Raw genomic sequence first — 12,812 nt, forward strand, 5'->3', positions numbered from 1 at the left:
ACCACTGTGTTGCAAGCACCTCAACTTTTTACAGCACCCCTGCTCGAGAGGGACTTTTTTCCAACTGCAGTGCTGCAGTTTTTTTATATTCATTGAATGTGTTGGTCGAAAGTGAGTGGCATAGAACTACCACCAACAATAAAAAAAAACAACAACAAACAAACAGTGCAGCAATAGTGGCTATAGCAGCAGCAGCAATTACCTCCCCATTTTGGAATGGGGAAGGAAAAGCCAAGAGCTACAGTAGAGCTTAGAAGAATGCAAAGCAAATGCAGGCAACTGAGATGGGGCGACAATTCTAGACGGACGCTGCTTAGTTTAGTGTTATTTGATAATTTGGCGCGAGTAAAACCGAGAGCAGGGAAAGGCTCTATTGGCGCGACAATCACTACGGGTCTTTGAGAAAATCCCACCAAAGTCGTATTTTGAGGAAGTGCTTGAGGAAAAAAAAAAAACAATAATAACAAGCCATTGAATTCGTGATAGCTAAACAAAAAAAAAACATAGTGACAATAGAACCGCACTACTACCAAGAGTCGTACATGTAATGCCATAGATTATCATGATTACGAAAATATTGTAATATTAAATTAGCAAACAAAACAAACACCAGCAGCAACATCAAAACTAATAGTGAAAATAACAGTCACAGCATTCTAGCGGACGACGAGCGGGGACCACTAAAAACTTCACGCGAACGGACGTGCTTGAAAACCTCGTCATCGTTTAACTTTGTTGCCAGCCATAGTCGTCGCCGCCGCCGCCGCCGCCGCCGTGGTTTAGTGAATGACAAGGTTACCACATATGCTTCCTAGCTAAAGTTACATCCATTTACCGTGGATCATGGTCCTCTTTATCAAAGTCTTACAAAAGACTCTCATTTCATTATTGGTGTAGGCCAAAAAGGGATGCTCGTTTTTTTTTTTAATTAAAATTCATATAAGCCCCACATAATCGATTCCAGTGTTAGATCTCTTCCGCCTCGATTTGCCTTGCCTTCGTTTGTGGCTGTTTTTTGCGCGTTGTGAAGTGTGCGATAATGTGACAGCAAAGCAAAAAGTGGAAATAGAAAAACAAAATAAAAAAAATAAAAATAAAATAGAATAGAAAATAGAATCGTATAGGTAATATTATACCATTAATTGCAACGGCAAACGTAACAACTGCAACTGCAAAGCAATTGCCCCAACAACAAATTGAACAACTCATCGATGAATGAGTATAGTTTAACAAAAAAAAAAAAAAACTAAATATAACAGCTTAAATGAGTGTTATTTTCTAACAGAGGAGAAAGAATAAATAAACACAACACCAATTAATTAATTATATTTCAAACAAGTAAAAGCGTGCAAAGTTCGGCCGGGCCGAATCTTATATACCCTCCACCATGGCTCGCATTTGTCGAGTTCTATGCGCGGTATCTCTTTTTAGGCCAACAAATAATATTGAATAAGAACTGTTATGCTATTGGAGCTATATCAAGTTATAGTCCGATTCGTAGCATAACTAAATGCTAAACATTGTAGAAGTCATTGGGTAATATTTCAGTTCATTCGGATAAGAATTGCGCCTTGTAGGGGCTCAAAAAGCTAAATCGGGAGATAGGTTTATATGGAAGCTGTATCAAGCTATTGATCGATTCAGACCATATTGGACATGCATGTTAAAGGTCATGAGAGACGCTGTTGTACAAAATTTCTTCCAAATCGGATGAAAATTGCGCCCTCTAGCGGCTCAAGAAGTCAAGACCCAAGATCGGTTTATCTGACAGCCATATCAGGTTATATACCGATTTGCGCCATGCTGTTGGAAGTGATACCAAAAAACTACGTGCAAAATTTCAGTCAAATCGGACGAGAATTGCGCCCTCTAGCGGCTCAAGAAGTCAAGATCCCAGATCGGTTTATCTGACAGCCATATCAGGTTATATACCGATTTGCGCCATGCTGAGCACAGTTGTTGGAAGTCATAACAAAACACCTCATGCAAAATTTCAGCCAAATCCGATGAGAATTGCGCCCTCTATCGGCTCAAGAAGTCAAGATCCCAGATCGGTTTATATGGCAGCTATATCAGGTTATGTACCGATTTGCACCATACTAAGCACAGTTGTTGGAAGTTATAACAAAACACTTCATGCAAAATTTCAGCCACATCGGTTAAGAATTGCGCCCTCTAGCGGCTCAAGAAGTCAAGATCCCAGATCGGTTTATATGACAGCTATATCAAAACATGGACCGATTTTAACCATACTTGGCACAGTTGTTGGAAGTCATAACAAAACACGTCGTGCGGAATTTCAGTCAAATCGGACGAGAATTGCGCCCTCTAGAAGCTCAAGAAGTCACGATCCCAGATCGTTTTATAAGGCAGCGATATCAAAACATGGACCGATTTGAACCACACTCAGCGCAGTTGTTGGAAGTGATACCAAAACACCACGTGCAAAATTTCAGTCAAATCGGATGAAAATTGCGCCCTCTAGCGGCTTAAGAAGTCAAGATCCCAAATCGGTTAATATGACAGCCATATCAGGTTATGTACCGATTTGCACCATACTTAGCACAGATTTTGGAAGTGATACCCAAACACAACGTGCAAAATTTCAGTAAAATCGAAAGAGAATTGCGCCCTCTGGAGGCTCAAGAAGTCAAGATCCCAGATAGGTTTATATAGCAGCTATATCAGGTTATGGACTGATTTGCACCATACTAAGCACAGTTGTTGGAAGTGATACCAAAACACTACGTGCAAAATTTCAGTCAAATCGAACGAGAAGTGCGCCCTCTAGAGGCTCAAGAAGTCAAGACCCAAGATAGGTTTATATGGCAGCTATATCAGGTTATGGACTGATTTGAACCATACTAACCACAGTTGTTGGAAGCGATACCAAAACACTACGTGCAAAATTTCAGTCAAATCGAACGAGAAGTGCGCCCTCTAGAGGCTCAAGAAGTCAAGACCCAAGATAGGTTTATATGGCAGCTATATCAAATCATGGACCGATTTGAACCGCAGAGAGTGCAGTTGTTGGAAATGATACCAAAACACTACGTGCAAAATTTCAGTCAAATCGGATGAGAATTGCGCCCTCTAGAGGCTCAAGAAGTCAAGACCCAAGATCGGTTTATATGGCAGCTATATCAGATTAGGGACCGATTTGAACCATACTTGGCACAGTTTTTGGAAGTGATACCAAAACACCACGTGCCAAATTTCAGTCAAATCGGATGAGAATTGCGCCCTCTAGCGGCTCAAGAAGTCGAGACCCTCAAGAAGTCAAGAAACCAAAGATCGACCGATTTGAACCATATTCACCACAGTTGTTGGAAGTGATACCAAAACACCACGTGCCAAATTTCAGTCAAATCGTATGAAAATTCCGCCCTCTAGAGGCTCAAGAAGTCAAGATCCCAGATCGGTTTATATGAAAGCTATACCAGATTATGAACCGATTTGAACCACACTTAGCGCAATTGTTATAAGTTATACCAACAAACTACCTGCAAAATTTCAGTCAAATCGGACGAGAATTGCGCCCTCTAGAGGCTCAAGAAGTCAAGACCCAAGATCGGTTTATACGGCAGCTATATCAAAACATGGACCGATTTGGCCCATATACATTCCCAACCAACCTGCACTAATGAAAAGTATTTGTGCATAATTTCAAGCGGCTAGCTTTACTTCTTCGAAAGTTAGCGTGCTTTCGACAGACAGACGGACGGACGGACAGACAGATGGACGGACAGACGGACGGACATGTTTAGATCGACCTAAAATGACATAACGATCAACAATATATAAACGTTATGGGATCTTAGACGCATATTTCGAGGTGTTACAAACAGAATGACGACATTAGTATACCCCCATCCTATGGTGGAGGGTATAAAAAAGTGCCAAGTGATAACAACAACAACAACAAGAATTAATATTTATAAAATCTGAAAAAAAAGAAAAATGTATTGAAATATTTCTATAATTGGAAAATAATTTTTAAAATGCTGCATGAAGTTCCTACATATGAACCCAAACAACCATGTCCAATTGAATAGAAATCTTACTTATCCCCTCCCCATCGAATGGTTCAAAGATTCAGTACAGAGGTGATTATTACAAGACAACTTTGATTATTGATTATGAATTAATGGTCACAAATAACTGCAATTAATTGAATACAGCCAATCTGTAACTGCATCTAATAGTGGCATTAATTGAAATGGCTGTTGCAAAACATTTTTTTTTTTTTTTTTTTGAGAAAGAGAACTCCGAAACGTTCGAGAATAGTTCAGCCATATTAAATATTTCTAGAATTTCCTTTCTTTTCCACCTTTTCGAAGAATAGCTTTCTTTACTTTTACTTTCACTTTAATTCGCCATTACAGAGAATTTATTTCTCTAGCCCAGCATAGAATAGATGTCAAAGCGCCTCGATCTTCTGCGCTTCTTCTCCAATCTCTGACACCAAGATTCGTGATGTCGCTCTCCGCTTGGTCACTCCATCGGAGTTTTGATCTTCCCCTTTGCGTTGTTCTTCATACCCACTATCGAAGGATAAGGGTATTTTCCATTTGTCATTCCGTGGAAATATCCATTTCCACATGGAAATATCCAAGCGCATTCATCGCCCACGCTCTTAACTCGGACTGTGCCGACCCGAAAGGCTTCGAGTTAACCAAGTTTATTGACGGCAGTTCTCTGGCCGTCACTGCCAAATCGTCTGCTTTTTCATTCCCCCTTACTCCGGTATGTCCCTACACCCAAACAATACAGAACATGCCATCCTCGGAAAAGGCGTTAATCTCTCCTTGTTACACTCCAAGACTGTTTGTGACCTTACCGTCCTGGTTGTTATTGTCCCTTGATGGCGGGGATCTCCGCCTGCAGGATCATGTTATGGTCAGGCAGTCGAAAACATATCTCCGTTCCTGGGTACTCAATGTAGACCCCCTGGGCCACTCTGTCTTTAGCTTTCAACCGTCAATCCAAGACTGCTCCGCTGGCAGCAGTTCCAGGTTGAACTCGCTGGCAGCAGTTCTAGCTCGAACTCGCTGGCAGCAGTTCCAGGTCGAACTCAACCTCAACTGTCATCTCAGGTATCCGATCGGAAACCTCTTCCATTTCTTCCAGGTTTCCTATAGCAAATGCTAATTTGCCCATGAACATTCCATTAAGGAACTGGGACAAACTTCTCACAAATCAATGAGTGCTGTCCGATTCAATTTAAAACTCAGTGATAAAACAACTCCTTTTTAAAGCCGATTCCGAACGGCGTGCCGCAGAGCGACACCTCTTAGGGGAGAAACGTTTTACTCACAAATGTCGCCAGCATGAGGAGGGGATAACCACCGTTGAGAAATGTATTGATGTTCCTGCCAGAATTCGAACCCAGGGGTTCAGCGTCATAGGCGGCCATGCTAACCTCTGCGCTAGGGTGATTTCCTATAGTCGCCTCGATTATACCGCTATGGTATGAGCTGCTGCCATCCTCAACCCATTCTCCCATCGCCTTAAATCTCATAGCCGCAGTGGTGGACTCACACTTAATGTGTATGTCAATGGTCGGATATCTAGAATAGTCTCTAGAGTCCTAGTGGGCGTGGCACTAGAAACTATTCATCGCTCCCCCTATGCCAAGGCAACATCTTCTCTGAACCTGTTGTATGGTCCTCACGTTGCACTTTTTCTCCATAGCAGTCCACCAAACTATTGAGGCGTAAGTAAGTATTGGTCTAATCACACTAAAGTAGAGCCAGTGGACTATCCTTGGATTTGGGCCCCATTTCGAGCCTTCAGCCCGTCCACATAGTGCCCAACATCTGTGAGCCGTCTCAGTACGCTCCTGAATGTGACACTTCCAATTCAGTCTCCTGTCCAAGATCACACCTAAGTATTGGGTTGCCCAAAAAGTAATTGCGGATTTTTTAAAAGAAAGTAAATGCATTTTTAATAAAACTTAGAATGAACTTTAATCAAATATACTTTTTTATACCCACCACCGAAGGATGGGGGTATATTCATTTTGTCATTCCGTTTGCAACACATCGAAATATCCATTTCCGACCCTATAAAGTATATATATTCTTGATCAGCGTAAAAATCTAAGACGATCTAGCCATGTCCGTCCGTCTGTCCGTCTGTCTGTTGAAATCACGCTACAGTCTTTAAAACTAGAGATATTGGGCTGAAATTTTGCACAGATTCTTTTTTTGTCCATAAGCAGGTTAAGTTCGAAGATGGGCTATATCGGACTATATCTTGATATAGCCCCCATATAAACCGATCCGCCGATTTAGAGTCTTAGGCCCATAAAAGCCACATTTATTATCCGATTTTGTTGAAATTTGGGACAGTGAGTTGTGTTAGGCCCTTTGACATGTTTCTTTAATTTGGTCCAGATCGGTCTAGATTTGGATATAGCTGCCATATAGACCGATCCTCCGATTTAGGGTCTAAGGCCCATAAAAGCCACATTTATGATCCGATTTCGATGAAATTTGGGACAGTGAGTTGTCTTAGGTCCTTTGACATGGTTCTTTAATTTGGTCCAGATCGATTCAGATTTGGATATAGCTGCCATATAGACCGATCCTCCGGTTTAGGGTCTTAGGCCCACAAACGCCACATTTATTATCCGATTTTGATGAAGTTCGGGGCAGTGAATTGTGTAAGACCCATCGACATCCTTCGTTAATTTGGCTCAGATCGGTCCAGATTTGGATATAGCTGCCATATAGATCGATCCTCCGATTTATGGTGTAAGGCCTATAATAGCCACATTCATTATCCGATTTTGCTGAAATTTGGGACAGTGAGATGTGTTAGGCCCTTTGACATATTTCTTCAATTTGGTCCAGATCGGTTCAAATTTGGATATAGCTGCCATATAGACCGATATCTACGTTTTAGGTTTTGGGGCCATAAAAGACACATTTATTGTCCGATGTCGCTAAAATTTGAGACAGTGAGTTTGGTTAGGCTCTTCGACGTCCTTCTTCAATTTTGCCCAGATCGGTCCAGATTTGAATATAGCTGCCATATAGACCGATCTCTGGATTTAAGGTTTAGGGCCCATAAAAGTGGCATCTATTGTCCGATTTCGCCGAAATTTGGGACAGTGCTTAGTGTTAGGCTCTTCGACATGTTTATGCAACTTGGCCCAAATCGGTCCAGATTTGGATATAGCTGCCATGTAGACCGATATCTAGATTTAAAGTCTTGGCCCCATAAAAGGCGCATTTATAATCCGTTTTCACTGAAATTTGACACAGTGACTTATGTTCGGCTCTTCGACATCTGTGTCGTATATAGTTCAGATCGGTATGAGGTATATGAGTATAAGGTATGAAATATTCACCGAATTTTGATGAAAGGTGGTTTACGTATATACCCGAGGTGGTGGGTATCCAAAGTTCGGCCCGGCCGAACTTAAAGCCTTTTTACTTGTTTACACTATTTTTCTAAAACAAACTAAAAGTCACAGCTGATAACTGACAGAAGAAAGAATGCAATTACAGAGTCACAAGCTGTGAAAAAATTTGCCAACGCCGACTATATGAAAAATCCGCATTTACTTTTTGGGCAACCCAATATTTGACTTTGTCAGATATCGAAATCGTTTTATTGAGGAAATGTGGTGCGTCAGATTGTCCCACCTTCGTCTTCCTCATGAACAGGCAATATTTCAGTATTCTCTGGGTTAACATTTAGACCCCTACATCTAGCCCACTCGTATGCCATATCCAAGATACTTTCGGCACTTCTACATAGCTGATTAGGATGTTCACGCCTTAGAAATATAATAACATACATATAATAAAAAAAGGTCCCTTATCATTGAGGTTAAACTTGAATCGGAAAGCACAAATTCGTTCTTTATTCCCAACGGAATAGAAGTTCAATTTAGGGGGTGCTTTAGGGCTTACCCCAAAACACTTGGCACAAAATTCGGTTTTGATGGTTTTTCATATCATTTAGATGTTCGCTACGTTGAGACTTGACCAATACTTAGGGAATATTAAGGATTGACTATTATTTACATTTCAACTTAAATGTTGTTGTTTTTGTTTTCCATAAAGCTACAACTTAGTAACACAATGTCTCTAAATTTCTAGAAAAATGATTTTGACGATGTTGTTGGTTTTCCTACAACGAAGCAATTATTTTTCTGTTTAATAAAAATCACGATTTTAAGATATTAATTAACCTTTTTTCCACGTCAAGATGCTGCAACCATAAATCGCCTCACGTGAGCCTTAATTGACATTTAAATGATATGGGGATTTACATGGACAACAAGTGGCACACAACATACGAGACTCATACGATCATAGACAGTACAGGGCAGTATTTATTTTAGCAAGTTTGCCAGTCAAATTCAACATTTAAATGCAATACAAAGCAAGTAAAAAGGCGTTAAGTTCGGCCGGGCCGAAGTTTGGATGCCATGTCGAAATATGTTTCGATTTGGACCAAATGCTAATAACAACTCACAAACAACTCACTGTCCCAAATTTTGACAAAATCGGACAATAAATGCGCCTTTTATGGGACCAAGACCTTAAATCGAGAGATCGGTCTATATGGTAGGTATATCCAAATCTGGACCAATCTGGGCCAAATTGAAGCAGGATATCAAAGAACCTAACACAATTCACTGTCCCAAATTTCAGCAAAATCGGATAATAAATGTGGCTATTATGGGCCTAAGACCCTAAATCGGCAGATCGGTCCATATGGCAGCTATATCCAAATCTGGACCAATCTAGACCAAATTGAGGAAGAATGGCGAAGGGCCTAACACATCTCTCTGTCCCAAATATTGGCAAAATCGGACAATAAATGCGCCTTTTATGGCCCCAAAACCTTAAATCAAGAGATCTGTCTATATGGCAGCTATATAAAAATCTGGACCGATCTGGGCCAAATTGAAGAAATATGTCGAGGGTCTTAACTTAACTCACTGTCCCAAATTTTTGAAATCGGACAATAAATGCGCCTTTTATGGGCCCAAAGGATTAAATTGAGAGATCGGTCTATATGGCAGCTATATCCGAATCTGGACCAATCTAAGCCAAATGGAAGAAAGATGCCGTACAGCCTAACACAACTCCCTGTCCCAAATTTCGGCGAAATCGGACAATAGATGCGCCTTTTATGGGCCCAAGACCTTAAATCAAGAGATCGGTCTATATGGCAGCTATATCCAAATCTAAACCGATCTGAGCCAAATTTAAGAAAGATGTCGAAGAGCATAACACAACTCACTGTCTCAAGTTTTGACAAAATCGGACAATAAATGCACCTTTTATGGGCCCAAGACCTTAAATCAAGAGATCGGTCTATATGGCAGCTATATCCAAATCTAAACCGATCTAGACCAAATTGAGGAAAAATGTCGAAGGGCATAACACAACTCACTGTGACAAATTTTGGCTAAATCGGACAATAGATGCGCCATTTATGGGCCCAAGACCTTAAGTCGAGAGATCGGTCTATATGGCAGCTATATCCAAATCTGGACCAATCTGGGCCATGTTTCAAAAGAAGGTCGAGGGGCTTAGTTTAACTCACTGTCCCAAATTTCGGCGACATCGGATTATAAATGCGCCTTTTATGGGCCCAAAGCCTTAAATCAAGAGATCGGTCTATATGGCAGCTATATCCAAATCTGGACCAATCTGGACCCAACTAAGGAAAAAAAAAGGGCATAACACAACTTACTGTCCCAAATTTTGACAAAATCGGACAATAAATGCGCCTTTTATGGGCCCAAAGGATTAAATTGAGAGATCGGTCTATATGGCAACAATATCCGAATCTGGACCAATCTGGGCCAAATGGAAGAAAGATGCCGCAGAGCCTAACACAACTCCCTGTCCCAAATTTCGGCGAAATCGGACAATAAATGCGCCTTTTATGGGCCCAAGACCTTAAATCAAGAGATCGGTCTATATGGCAGCTATATCCAAATCTAAACCGATCTGAGCCAAATTTAAAAAAAATGTCGAAGAGCATAACACAACTCACTGTCTCAAATTTTGACAAAATCGGACAATAAATGCACCTTTTATGGGCCCAAGACCTCAAATTGAGAGATCGGTCTATATGGTAGCTATATCCAAATCTAGACCGATCTGTGCCAAATTGAAGAAAGATGTCGAAGAGCCTAACACTACTCACTGTCCCAAATTTCGGCGACATTGGATTATAAATGCGCCTTTTATGGGCCCAAAGCCTTAAATCGAGAGATCGGTCCATATGGCAGCTATATCCAAATCTGGACCGATCTGGGCCAAATTGAAAAAGGATGTTGAAGGGGCTGACACGACTCACTGTTTCTTCATTTTGGCAAAATCGTATACTAAATGTGACTTTTTGGGCCTAAGACCCTAAATCGGCGGATCGGTCTATATGGGGGCTATATCAAGATATAGTCCGATATGGCCCATCTTCTAAGTTAAAGTTTCAGCTCAATATCTCGATTTTTAAAGACAGTAGCGTGATTTCAATAGACAGACGGACATGGCTAGATCGTCTTGGATTTTTTCGCTGATTCTATATAGGGTCGGAAATGAATTTTCCGATGTGTTGCAAACTGAATGACGAAATGAATATACCCCCATCCTTCGGTGGTGGGTATAATGACTACAATCTTTCAATCTACATATAAGCCTCAATACGTCAAGTCCGGTTAAAAAAAAAATTCACCATTTTATGAAACCTTAGCAGCTATATCCAAATATGGTCCAATCTAAACCAAATCCACTAGGGTCGCCGAGGGGTCGAACACAATTCACTGCTCTAGGCCGTTAAACAGGTAAATTCAAATTTGCCTATGAACACTACACTAGGCAACAGGGGGCAAACTTCTCACATATCACTGAGTTCTGTCCGATTCAAGTTTAAGCTCACTGATTGAAGGGGCCTACTTTTTATAGTCGAGCCCGAACGGCCTGCTGCAGTCCGATACCTCTTAGGGGAGAAGTTTTGAATGGTAAAGTATCTCACAAATGTTTATGGAATTAGGAGCGGATAACCATCGCTGACATTTTTTTTCTAATCTTCTTGCCAGGATTCAAAGTCAGCCGTTCAGCGTCATAGGAAGGCATTCTTATCTCTGCACTACAGCGGCCTCCAGGATTATCTCCTTTACCAATTCAATTTAATTTCGAGCCTTTTAAGCGTATATCCAAAATCTTGGAATGATTCATTTTCCAGCCGTATTTATAGAAAATACATCATTAAATATGGTCGGGCAGTGTGCAATGCAAATCCGCTTAGAAACCTAAAGTCTCGCCAGAGATGGCAGTGGCATCTGTAGGTAGCATCTTAACAATGATTTATAATTGTTATGGCACTTTGTCAGCTCAGCGAGACCGGCAACAGGGCAAGCAGAGCAGAGTATACTTTCCATATTCCACGTATGACTTAATAACAACAGCAACAACAACGACAACCACAAAAGTAGCCATGACAATTCCTATGACAGAAACGATCTGCTTTAAAGTCTGAACTAACTAACCTGTGAATTACACCAAGTACCGCTCCAAAGACAATGCCATTCCAAAAGAAAAACAAACACCAAGGGAGGATGTTGAGGCAGGGTATATGGTTGCATTGACTTTAACATCTAACCACATAAATTAGCATTTAAATATACATTTTAACTAAACTATGGCAATTAAGGGCAGTTAAAGTTGAGAAAAACTATCGCAATAGAATATGCAATAGACTGCAATTTCATTAGATTGAAATTTGTATAATTTAATATGCACATAAAGCATACTCTACACCATTAAGTAATGACTTGAAATTATGTCCAAAGATTAAATTTCAACAAAGCTTTCACCAAAGGCAAAGATTCGATGAAATTTCCTCTAAAGACGGCATTTCGGTCAAAGAAATGTGCACTGCAACATCTCAACAGGCTAAAGGATATACGGACAGTATTCTAAAGTTTGATCTTTTAAGTAGCTATGTACGACACGGATGTCGAAAAGCCTAACATAAGTCACTGTGTCAAATTAAAGTGAAATCGGATTATAACTGCGTCTTTTATTGGGCCAAGACTTTAAATTGAGATATCGGTCTATATGGCAGCTATATCCAAATCTGGACCGATTTAGGCCAAGTTGCAGATAAATGTCGAAGGGCCTAACACAACTCACTGTCCCAAATTTCGGCGACATCGGACATTAAATGCGCCTTTAATGGACCCGAAACTTACAATCGAGAGATCGGCCTATATGGCAGCTATATTTAAATCTGAAACGATCTGGGCCAAACTAAAGACGAATGTTGAGGGGCCTAACGTGACCCAAATCTCGGTGACATCGGACAATAAATGCGCATTTTATGGGCAGAAAACCTAAAATCAAGAGATCGGTCTATATGGCAGCTTTATCCAAATCTGGATCAATATGGGCCAAATTGAAGGAGGATGTCGAAGGGCCTAACACAACTCACTGTTCCATATTTCGGCCTCATCGGACAATAAATGCGATTTTTATGGGTCCAAAGCCTTTATTCCAAAGATCGGTCTATATGGCAGCTATAGCCAAATCTGAACCGATCTGGGCCAAATTGCAGAGAGATGTCGAAGAGCCTAACACAACTCACTGTCCCAAATTTCATCAAAATCGGACAATAAATGCGCCTTTTTGTAGGCCCAAGACCTTAAATCCAGAGATTGATCAAAATGGCAGCTATATCTAAATCTGGACCGATCTGGGCCAAATTGCAAGGAGATGTCGAAGAGCCTAACACAACTCACTATCCCAAACTTCAGCAAAATCGGAAAATAAATGCGA

The 12,812-nt window shown here is 40.8% G+C and overlaps 1 protein-coding gene across 6 annotated transcripts in view; it reads left to right on the top strand.

Annotated features, from left to right (window-relative positions):
* The first annotated feature begins 268 nt into the window (after nucleotides 1-268).
* Nucleotides 269-12,812, top strand: part of LOC106091839 (circadian locomoter output cycles protein kaput) — a 94,177-nt gene continuing 81,633 nt past the window's right edge. For 3 of the 6 annotated variants that reach the window (XM_059360647.1, XM_059360649.1, XM_059360648.1), the window contains exon 1: nucleotides 762-1,124. The gene's annotated coding sequence lies outside the window, so the exon portion shown is untranslated. Of the gene's footprint in view, nucleotides 545-761; nucleotides 1,125-3,818; nucleotides 4,107-12,812 lie in introns of those variants that run through there. The other 3 variants (XM_013258515.2, XM_013258514.2, XM_013258516.2) reach the window with 3 other exon arrangements.

Source organism: Stomoxys calcitrans, chromosome 1 (assembly GCF_963082655.1).
Source record: "Stomoxys calcitrans chromosome 1, idStoCalc2.1, whole genome shotgun sequence".
NCBI classification, from domain to species: domain Eukaryota; kingdom Metazoa; phylum Arthropoda; class Insecta; order Diptera; family Muscidae; genus Stomoxys; species Stomoxys calcitrans.